The following is an 11,689-nucleotide window of genomic DNA, read 5'->3' as shown; positions in this document are numbered from 1 at the left end:
ATGGAGCTTCATGCGTCCCGGCGGCTGTAGGTCGTTCGGCGGGTGAGCGAGAGGTAGAAGATGGTTGGCTGCTTGGGTGAACAGTCGTCGATAGCCCTCGGTGTCGGGAGTCCGAGGGAGTCCATTAGCTATCCGAGCAAGTACCCCTCTGACTTCACTCGGCGTGTTCATGGCTCAAGCGAAGTCGGGGTTCAGGTTGCGCCCGAAGAGTGGATTCTCCCGACGTTGCCTTGCCTCCTGCTCGGCTTGTTCCTGAGCTCGTCGGCGATCACGCTGTCGGTAGTTCCTTCGTTCTCTGAAGACGCGTTCCTCCGGAGTTTCTCCTATCTCTGAGACCTCGTCTCGCGAGACAGGCTACTCCGGGTCCCGCTCTCCGGCCTCGTGATGTCGCCGGATATTTCGGCGTCGGTTCCTCCGTCGGCGGGATTCCCACTGAGGAGGTTCTTCTCCGGGCGCGGTCGGCTCGTCGTCGGAGACGGGGGGCGACTCCACTCTCCCGATAAAGAGGACGTCGGGGTAGAATGGTGCGGCGGTCGTGGTGATCTTCTTTCCATTCTCCTTTGAGGGCGGAGGAATGGAAAGAACAACTTGCTCCCTCCCGGCTTTATTTGTTTCTTTCTTCCTTGCGATTTGTGTCCATTCTTTCGTCGGGGAGGTATACAGTGGAGTTCTCCGGGTCAGCGGGCCCTCGGCCCCTGGCTTGCTGAAGGCGATCTTTTTTCGGAGCGCTGGAGGTTGTGCTTTTCCCTGCCTTACTCTGATATTCTCAGAGTTTGGAGGAGACTCCTTTCTTGGCGGATCTGCGATGCGGTGTAGAGTTCCTTCTTCATCTGCTATGGATGAGATAGTTCCAAAGCAGAACACGGATCCGGGGCAGAGGGTGATCTTGCGGTGGAAGGTGACGACCATTGAGCTAGCTTAGATCGGCAACACACCCCCTACCTGGCGCGCCAGCTCTCGGTGTTTTGGGTCCGACCGCACACCCGGGGTTGCCCCACAAGGTGTTTTTAGGAGTAGGACGATGTTGCCGACTGTAGCTCGATGGTTCGTGCTGAGCGCACGAGAAACTGTGAACAACGATGTACAAGTTCGGGCCGCTTAGAGATGCGTAACACCCTACGTCCTGGCGGGAATGCTTTATGTGGTGGATTACAAGGGAACTCTCTAGTATAGGGAACGTAGAGAGTTGAGGTGGGTGGCTGAGTAGTGAGATCGATCGTTCTGAAGGGGTGCCCCCTAGGCCTTATATATTCGACCGTGAGGCAATACATGTGAATATGATAACAATGCGCACCTAAGAAATAGTGAACTGATTGAGTCTATCTTCCTATAGTTCTACCGACTCATCCTCGCTTGGTTCCGTTGTACGGGGCTCCAGCGCGGGAAAGTCGGGTCTCTGTTGTGGTTACTTGCTCTCCGTTGTTGGGCCGTCTGGGCTCGCACCGATCCGGCCTTGTGTCGATCTGCTTCACTGGTCATTCTTCCCCAGGCCCACGAAGGGATGACCTTACAAATTATTGGCCCCCTGGGCCTTTCGTGAGGTCTTTTATCCTTCCAGTGGACCCGGGGGATATCTGTCCCCCACAAAGACTATGTATGGTCAATTATCGTAAAAGGTAGACCACACAACAGAATATAGTTTCAACTCCAAACAGCTAGCAAGCCTCCAAATACAGTAATTGACCATGTTTTGCAAATATATTTATGTTTTTCACACATTATAGATTGCCAAAAAAAACTTGCATATCCAACACAACAAGAGGAAATAACAGTATACTTATTTTTTATCCATAAACTTACCTATATAAAGTTTTTAAAAACATGTTCTTCTTAGATCGTGCACACAAAAAAATATTGTTTTCATCAGCAGGTCCCACATCAGCAGCAACTGCAACATATAAGGTAACTCCGGCTTCAATAGAAACACATAACTTCAGATTTTCTTACCTGACCAACACAAGTACAATCGTTATGCTTAAATGTAATAATATTCTAATAGTTCAATATCAATACACCTTGCTGCTTTATTATTATTTCCTATATATTAAACCAGGTAAAAAACGGCAACGACGAGGCTATCCACCTCGCGCTATTTTCTCCTCGCCGTTCGATCGAAAATCGACCGCATAGGTGCGCCGCCGCTCTGGCCCCACGAAACTATGTTGAAGCAGCCTACATTTTTTTCATGGTTGTATTCTGACGCTTATTTCGGACATGCCTTTGTCTCATTCATTTTTTAATGTGAGGCTTGTGTGATGTTTTGGAATTCAGTTCCAAGAAGGCCACCAAAGGAAACACACCTGACAAGGGAAGAAACAAGTTCTGGAAGAACATCAACCTTGGTTTCAAGACGTCCACGTAAGCTATTGAAACTCAGAGTTTCTTTTCTTGTCCAACTGATGTTTCTGTTAGATTGTCAGCCCATACGACATCACACAACTGATTGGCGCTATCTATAATAATTAGCTTGTTGTAATTAAAAAGAAGAAACACATGCTTTCTATTTTGTATAGAAATATCAAAGCTATGTGCTGAAATCATAAAGGAGTTCTATATTCACCGTTGATAACATGCATTTTTCATGTTGCCATATTAATAGAATAATAACTACGAACAAACAACCTGATAAAGTGGTAAATAAAGTGCCAAATGTGATGGATCCGATCATATCTTCTTCAAAAGTGGAGTATTGTGATTTGAAATTTAAATGTATTTTTTTAATAGCTCACTCATTTCATTTTATACAAGCAGCATAAAACTCCCACTGATAGATAAAAAGTTTGAGCCTCTTCAATCTCCTCCGAAGAGGTAAGTTTTTGTACAGTTAACTCCCTACCTGTCAGCTCATATAATTACTTACCGAAAGTATATATACATACCATTAATGCCACCCTGCATAAAAATACTTCCTTAATTACTAACCAAAAGTATATACACATACTGTTAATACCACCGTTTACAAAAAATACTTTCGATGCATATGTATAACATTACAAACACTATTTGTTTGTACATGTGCTTTTAAAATTATATAAATTGTATCTTTTGTTTCACAGGATCAAAAGGATTCTACGGACCAAAGTACCCCATGAATGATAGATGCAACCACATGAAACCCATAAAAATAGCCCTTACCGGCAGTGTCTCAGCTTTTGCTATCAATCTTACCATTTTGTAACCAAAATACCAAATACAATGGATGCACATTTAGATAACCCTTCAGACGTTCTACTAAATGTAGCTGATGTGCTGCAACTTTTATTTATTTATTTATTTTAGACAATGACCTACTTAAATATGGCATGAAGACTATGTATGTCATCATTTTTATTTCTAGATTCAATACATGCATATACAATTAGCTGCTAGCCCTTAGATCATGCTACCTACTAATTGAAGATAACTGATTAATATAATCTATATATTATTTTGATAACGAACAGTATCGAACCAGTATTAATATTTATACAATCTATATATTTTTCGATAATGAACAATATCGAACCAGTATTAATATTTAAACCTTCCCTTTGTTTGCATAAAAAGGGAATATTGATGTTACATTATACATGTACCTTCATGTATAACATATTTTCTTTATATACACATAAAAATTTGTATGACCACAAAATAATATATAAAAAATAAAAATAACGCGCGGTGGGCGCGCGTCAAACACTAGTATAATATCATTAATATTGAAATAATATCCATCGATATTGATAGCATACTCAATGTCTTTGTATCAAAATTGTTCGAAGAAACTTTATAAGATGATCCAATGTGCCAAGTAAGTTTTTATTAATTTAGTTAATAGTATTTTTGAACCTTTCAACATTTATGTTTATAATTATATATATGCATATATAGATATTATATATATAGATTGTATATTAGGAGCCCTGGGCTTCCAATAACTAAAGGAAGCCCAGGCCAGACAGTGCAATCCGGTCGAGCCGGACCACATCCGAACGTCTATAAACAGGACCCGGAGTGCTAGGGTTCTGTTTTTCACGCCCCATCTCGATTCATTAGCGACGGCGGTTGCCCGATAGCGCGCGCGGCGGTGGACCCCGGCCAGTGGCTGCGGTGGTCGTGGCTCCCAGACCTCGACATGCGGTGGCGGGGTTCCCAGGCCGACGGTGGCGGCCCCCGATCCAGAGGGCAAGCGGCGGCAGCGCCCTTGTGCGGCGGTTTCCAGGCCGGTGGCCGCAACTCCATTACCTCGACGCGCGGTGGCGGAGGTTCCTCGATCCGCAGCGGGGCCCTTGTGCGGGCAAGCGGCGGCGTCCCCAAAGCCCCGAGGAGGCGGCACTTCCAAGGTCGGCGAGCAAGCGACGCCCGTCGACGTGCGAGTAGCGACGGCGACGCATGAGGCCGATGTTCGAGCGAGCGACGTCACGGAAGGCGCGAGATGCGCGCAGCGATGATCACGCGTGACATCCTCCGATCCGGCGTAGTTTCTTTTCGATTATTGTGTTTTATGCCTACCACATGTACTATTTACGCTAAAACTGTACGATTTTATGCTTGAACACGGAGTTCGTAGATCAGTGTACTTCATGCACATTGGAAAGACAATTCCTTAATTTATGCTGTTCGTAATTTGCGCGCATGCAATGGAAACTCACACGATTTTGCCATAATTTTTGGATCTGTATAAAAAAAGAAACTGCATGCATGCGACTGCCATGTTTTTCAGATGTGTCATAAAAATAGGATCGTAATAACAACCTACTAGAGCTATCAATCTCTCATTGACTCGATATTTACGCTTATAATTGAGGGATTTTATGCTCAAAACTTAAGGTTTTTACGCTCCACCCGGATATGCGTCCACCAGTGAACAACATGCCAGATTTTTTACGCAGTGTAAGGAATTGCATAAATACCTACACCGTGTAGTATAATTTGTTTCAATATACATCATAAACTAGTTCTAATGCGTTTAACTGCATGACTGTTGGAGGGATCATATATTTATGAAGGAAATAAAACATTAAATGCAATTTTTTGTTTCTATGCATGAAATTCATTTTCTTTCATTTCATATTCTTTCCATCATAAATTCGTGTGCATGCAGCTTGTAACAGATTTTTACGCAGTATACCCAATTGCATAATTATCTACACAGTGTAGCATATTTAGTATCACTATATATCATAAAATAATAATTACGAGTCTAGCTGCATGGCTGTTGCAGCGATCCTAAATTTATGGAGGAAATAAAGCATTTAAAATAGAAACCGTCACACATATCTTTCCTAAATTTACGCGCATGCAAGGGAACTTGTTTGACTCATGCATGCATTTTGCCATAATTTTTGGATCTGTATAACCGCATGCATGCGGCTGCCATGTTTTTCGGATCTGCCATAAAAATAGGATCGTAATAACAACCTACTAGAGCTGTCAACCTCTCACATTGGCTCGGTATATACGCTTATAATTGAGGGATTTTATGCTCAAAACTTAAGGTTATTACGCTCCAACCCGGAGATGCGTCCACTAGTGAACAACATGCCAGATTTTTTTACGCAGTGTAACGAATTCCATAAATACCTACACCATGTAGTATAATTTGTATCAGTATATATCATAAACTAGATTTAATGTGTTTAACTGCATGGCTGTTGGAGGGATCTTATATTTATGAAGGAAATAAAATATTAAATAGGATTTTTTGTTTCTATGCGTGTAATTCATTTCCTTTCATTGCACATTATTTTTCATCATAAATTCATGTGCATGCAGCTGGTAACAGATTTTTACGTAGTATATTGAATTACATAATTATTTACACAGTGTAGCAAATTTAGTCTCAGTATATATCATAAAATGGTCCTTACGCGTCTAGCTGCATGGCTGTTGCAGCGATCCTAAATTTATGGAGGAAATAAAGGATTTAAAAATAGAAACCGCCGCACATATCTTTCCTAAATTTATGCGTATGCATTGGATCGTGTTTGACTCATGCATGCATTCCTTTTTTGCGCTAACAAACGTGGGGCAGGTGGCGCACCCGACAGCCTGGTTGGGCGCGCTGGGTTGAACCAGTTTACAGGGGTGGTCGGTCTGGGCTTCCTTTAACTATTGGAAGCCCAGGGCTCCCGTTATACCTATCCATTATATATATAAAATCTTAGGAACGGCCCTAGACGTTGTTTACTGACTTGCTCAAGGGAGAAGCAACCAAATGTGAATTTCACGGTGAATAGACACGAGTACAGAAAGGGTAATAACTCCCTGATGGCATTGGCCGATGTTTGTGAAGATCATTTCTCTCCTACGAACTCCAAAGACATGGAGGGGTTTTTTTGTATGCTAGGAGGGTGTCACATCCGAGTTTTAGGGGCACCAAGACCCGGGCGCGAACATAATCACCAGGTGTGCTGGGACCAAGTCTCACACATATGATGAATCATGGCACATGATCGAATGTCACATCTTTACTATATAATAGGAGTTCTGTACAAATAAATAAATAATTACATTATAGGGAGACAACGGTCCAGCAACCCAAAGTTGACTGGGAGACGACGTCCTACACCTCTCACGAACTCGTCACAGCATCCTCCAAGCGCCTCATCCTGCGGTACCTGTTCTTGACCTGTGGGGGGAGTGTGAGACAGGAAGAGTAAGCTCACATACGTTCATCGCTCAACAAGTTGTGGGGAATAATGTGAATGAACTCGCCAAAGGTGGGAGTTCATGTGAAGTGTAAGGCTTACCAAAGAGGATGGTTAGAGTTGAGCATTGCTTTTAAAGTTGGTCAAAATTTTATTAGCAATTACTAAGTATAAGTAAATACCAACCCAATTAAGTAGTTGAACAAAAGTAGTAACAACATCACCTGCGATGCAATGAGAGAGACAGACGCGCAGGGCCCGCGTGTCAGCGTTGGAAGGGGCTGGCGAGTGGGATTGGGCTGCGCGGGGGCTAAAAGTGGAGGTGGGCCGCGCAATTTGGAGCCACCGGGCTGCACGGTAGGGATTCGGCCCAGCCGAGCTGGTATGCCTTATTTCTTCGTTTTCTTTTTTTGTTTTCTTTTTCATTTAGAGTTTCATATTACAAACTTGAATTTAATTTAGAGTTTCAAATTTTAGTCTAAATCAACCAAAATATCAGCATGAGTGCAATATATATACTTATTTATTATATATTAACTATTGTATTTCAAATGATACAAATGTGTTGCACACACAAAGCACTTTAAATTTTCAAGAGGTATATTGTTTGTCCAATTAAGATATTATTCAAAACTCAATGTGTGATCATTTATTTCGTATATTTTTTATGGAGAGATACTTTAATTAAGGTTTTATGAAGAATACTTCTGAACATGTAATTCAATGAAACTATTAATTTATATGAGAATCCCAATAATATCCAAAGGTTTAAAAATCCCTAAAACGCTATCTTAAATATACTTGTTTATTTATTTCATCGTCATTATTTTATATTTTTTTCTACCATTTTTGGGCTTTACAAATCCTACCCCCTTAACAGAAATCTCGTCCTCGAGATTTGTAAGAAAAGAGGATATAAGAAGAGTGGTTTGCGATTTAGCTTTTAGTTTCTCATTAGTTCAAAATTAAGAGTCCATTTTTTTATAATAATCCTTAATGGGTGATTAGGAGAGCATTGATATATATATGGTTATAGCCACTTTATTATGTAGGATAAAATATGTCCTTAAAGCATATATAGGTTTGGGTAAGAAAGAGTAGGGTAAGAAAAGACTCCATCCAAGATTGTGGATCCTGATTCCTTTGAAGATCTGGCTTAATTCCTATCCTTCCTTGATTTGATGAGGTCGATCATCTTCGATCTTCGGCCATGGAATAGTCACCCAAGTTGGGGACATATGGTTAAGATGGCTTGTAGGTAGGGACAGACGGTTAGTGGGTAGGATCAGTTATGATAGTTGAAAATCTTGGGTGCTTAAAATTTTATGTTGGTCTATACAGATTTTGCAACCCAACACATAAGTCATGTACTTGTATATGGTTGAGCTAGTATAGGGAACCGATTTAGGTTAATCATGTTTATAGGAGTAGGATCTAATTTATTTTACTACTATTAACTGGTTAAGTGATTGTCCTTAGGTTAGCTCAACTTAAGGTTAGACTCTGTTAGGTTAGATTAACTTATTAGATTGGATCAGATCTAGAATAAATTGACATGACTATTTTAGAATAGATAAGATCTATTTATTTTAGGCTAGATCATGGTTGTTACTGTAGAGTGGGATAGGCATGCCTATTAGAATAAGATAAATCCATAAGGATAAGGTAGAATCTTTTGAGGTCAGTTAGATCTATTAGGATGAGATTAAATCTTTTCAAGATAAGATGAGTATCTTTTAAGATAAGATGGATCTATGAGTGTAGGAAAGAATCTTTCATGATGAGATGGATATTGTTAGGCTAGATACTTTAATGAGGGATAATCTAGTTTATCTAGTTATTTTTATAAGCATTTTTTTCTTTATGTATATGCAGGTGTAATTGTGGACATTACTCCACAACTCATCCCGCTCAATCAAAGATCCAAATCAAACAAGTATAATAAGAACAAGCATTCAAGCATATCAATATTTACTAAAATAGTTTTAATTTTGTTCCTAAGTGTAGGTCTCCTATTCCTAAAGGTCACTTTAGGCACGGGATTCCAAAGTGTGAAATCCACATTTGTCTTTAGAAAGAAAAGGTAAGAATAATCAGAGTAAAGCGGAAATAGATGAGAAAAGATTAAGAAAAGTTTAGATAAGAATCAGAGTAGCAAAGATAAGTAGACAATGGTTGTCCAGTTCTATCTAGGTTTCGTCCTACAGTCAACATTCCTCGGATACCACTTCTGTCACACCCGGGTTTTAGGGGCACCAAGACCCGGACGCAAACATAATCACCAGGTGTGCTGGGACCAAGTCTCACACATATGATGAATCATGGCACAGGATCGAATGTCACATCTTTACTATATAATAGGAGTTCTGTACAAATAAATAAATAATTACATTATAGGGAGACAACGGTCCAGCAACCCAAAGTTGATTGGGAGACGACGACCTAGACCTCTCACGAACTCGTCACAGCATCCTCCAAGCGCCTCATCCTGCGGTACCTGTTCTTGACCTGTGGGGGGGTGTGAGACATCAAAAGTGAGCTCACATACGTTCATCGCTCAACAAGTTGTGGGGAATAATGTGAATGAACTCGCCAAAGGTGGGAGTTCATGTGAAGTGTAAGGCTTACCAAAGAGGATGGTTAGAGCTGAGCATTGCTTTTAAAGTTGGTCAAAATTTTATTAGCAATTACTAAGTATAAGTAAATACCAACCCAATTAAGTAGTTGAACAAAAGTAGTAACAACATCACCTGCGATGCAATGCATATGACAAATTGAATTTAGTTCCATAAATTAATCATGTGAGGGTCCGAGCTGCTCATGACCGTGAGCACGGCTAGTATACCAGTTTTACACTCTGCAAAGGTTGCACATCTTTACCCACAAGTCATGTTACCCATCTGCCAAGGGATCGCGACTTCCCATACACCTCTACCAAGGAGGCGAGGCAGGGTAACACTACGAGGCCTTTACAAAGTTCCACTAGCTTCAGAAAACCCGCTACAGTTTATAGGAAGCTCCAATGCAGGGATCCCTTGCCTGACCGCCATCGCAGCAAAATCAACCAAGGACCTCCCTACACTGATCACTCCCCTACTGCCCTTGCCCCTTTCGGGTAAGGTAGTCCTCCACTAGCTTTACTAATTAATCAGCCAAGGGCGTCCATAAACCCTTGTGGTAGCACCGTTTTCCCGGGTGGTCGCTCCATGTTCCAATTAACATAATGATCTTATCATGAACAGTAAATAACAACGGATAACAAAGTATAATCATGAATAATGTGTATCTCAATGCCCAAATCCACATAAAGCACTAGCAAGTACTACCTAGAAGTTTAGTGGTAAACAAGGCATAAAGATAGTCAAACTAGGGTGACCTATTGGGTCCCATCAAAATTAACCTATGCAGATCATTATGATTAATCAGAACATGAATGGGTAAAAAGAAGTGATCAAGGGCACAACTTGCCTGGGACTTGAGATTCCAGGTACCAACTTGCTCTTCAGGTGACACGTGTCCTCACTGCTAAACATAGCAATACAGACAAACATGGTATAGGAAAAATTAACATTACACCAAACATAAGAATAACTGCGTAAAAATAATCTACGCGAAGCTACGAGGTCGTAGGAACAAGAAACAATAAATTCAGAGCTACGGTTGTTAAGTTAGGAATTTCTGAAGTTATTTAATACCTAGAATAGAGTTATTCATGTGAATAATTTTAAATCAAGTTTCATGGTTATACAAAGGTACTAGGTAATAAACAATACTTAAACAAAATTAATGCCACTGGAATAAATCAATTTGGAGCTAAATTCATCAAGTTATGAATTTCCTAAGTTTGGGACATTATTTTGCATTAAAAAGAATTTCTGTATTAAATTTAATAGATTTCTGAGTTACTTGGGGGTTCTGCGCAAAAGACACCAAGACTCAGAACTCCCACATTGTGGACTGCGGGTTGTTTATAGTTAAATAGGAGGTCTCTTTTGCAGAACGCGCAGTTCGAAAGGGTATCGGTTAATTCTGACCGTTGGATCCTGCATCAAGGGCCACGATTAGAGCGGGGAAGGTTATAATCCGATATGTGTTCGCTGTCCTAGGATCAAAGGTCAATGGCCCAAAATCGTCCACACTACAGATTTAGCACGGGCCCTCAGATTGATGATCTACGGCCCAGACCTATCCTAGCCGAAAGGGTACGCGAGATCTAATCTGTGCCGTCCATCCATCAATCAACGGCCCCTGCGTCAAACCGGTACATTAGTTCAAATCCAGACCGCTCATTAAGATCTGACGGCAACCCCCTTTTCTTCTCCCTCCCCGGTTCGCAGCAGAGGCAGCGATGTGCACCCAAGGCGGCGGCGCCCCCACCACGGTGGGCATTACCGGCGTGCGCCAATCCCGAAATCCAAGGCCCTAAGCTATTCCCTGTTGGTTGCTACGTGAAGAAGATATGATGGCTAATATAAGCGAGGGTGATTTACCCAAGGTCGTGTAGCAAGGAGTTCGGCTCACGGCGTGTTGCGAAGTTTGAATTCCGATGAGCAATTGCCCACGGCTCCGAGGGTCCCCGTGCTAGGCGACACCACCAAAAGCTTCTACATATGCCGGTGATGCCTCATATCCACCACCCGAAGCCCGAGCGGCGCTTGCGCTGGGTTGCAATCGCGGCGGCCAAATCTTCTCCTCTCTTCTTCTCTTCGACGCTGGTGTTCCTTTGCACAGGAGTTGGGTATGACTATGGTCACAAGCGACCAGAGATTTAATAGAGGAGGGAGGCCAGGGGCTCAAGCCGAGTCCGCACGGATGGCGAGAAACATGACCGGGATCGGTTGTTGCCGCGCGCAGAGTTCGGCGGATTTCTGTTTCCGCCCGACGCGCCCATGGTGAATTGGTTTGGGTTCTAGGGGTCACGACCAGAGATTTTATAACCCGGTGGCGCGGATAACAACCAGCGACATCCCGGCGGAAAGTCGCGAGTCCCACGGATGCTGTTACGCGGCGACGGAGCTCGGTGTGCCCAACGGAAAAGCGGATAGGGAGGAAGAGGTTTC

Source organism: Zea mays, chromosome 2 (genome assembly GCF_902167145.1).
Source record: "Zea mays cultivar B73 chromosome 2, Zm-B73-REFERENCE-NAM-5.0, whole genome shotgun sequence".
In the NCBI taxonomy this organism is placed as follows: Eukaryota; Viridiplantae; Streptophyta; class Magnoliopsida; order Poales; family Poaceae; genus Zea; species Zea mays.
This window is presented reverse-complemented; position numbering follows the sequence as displayed.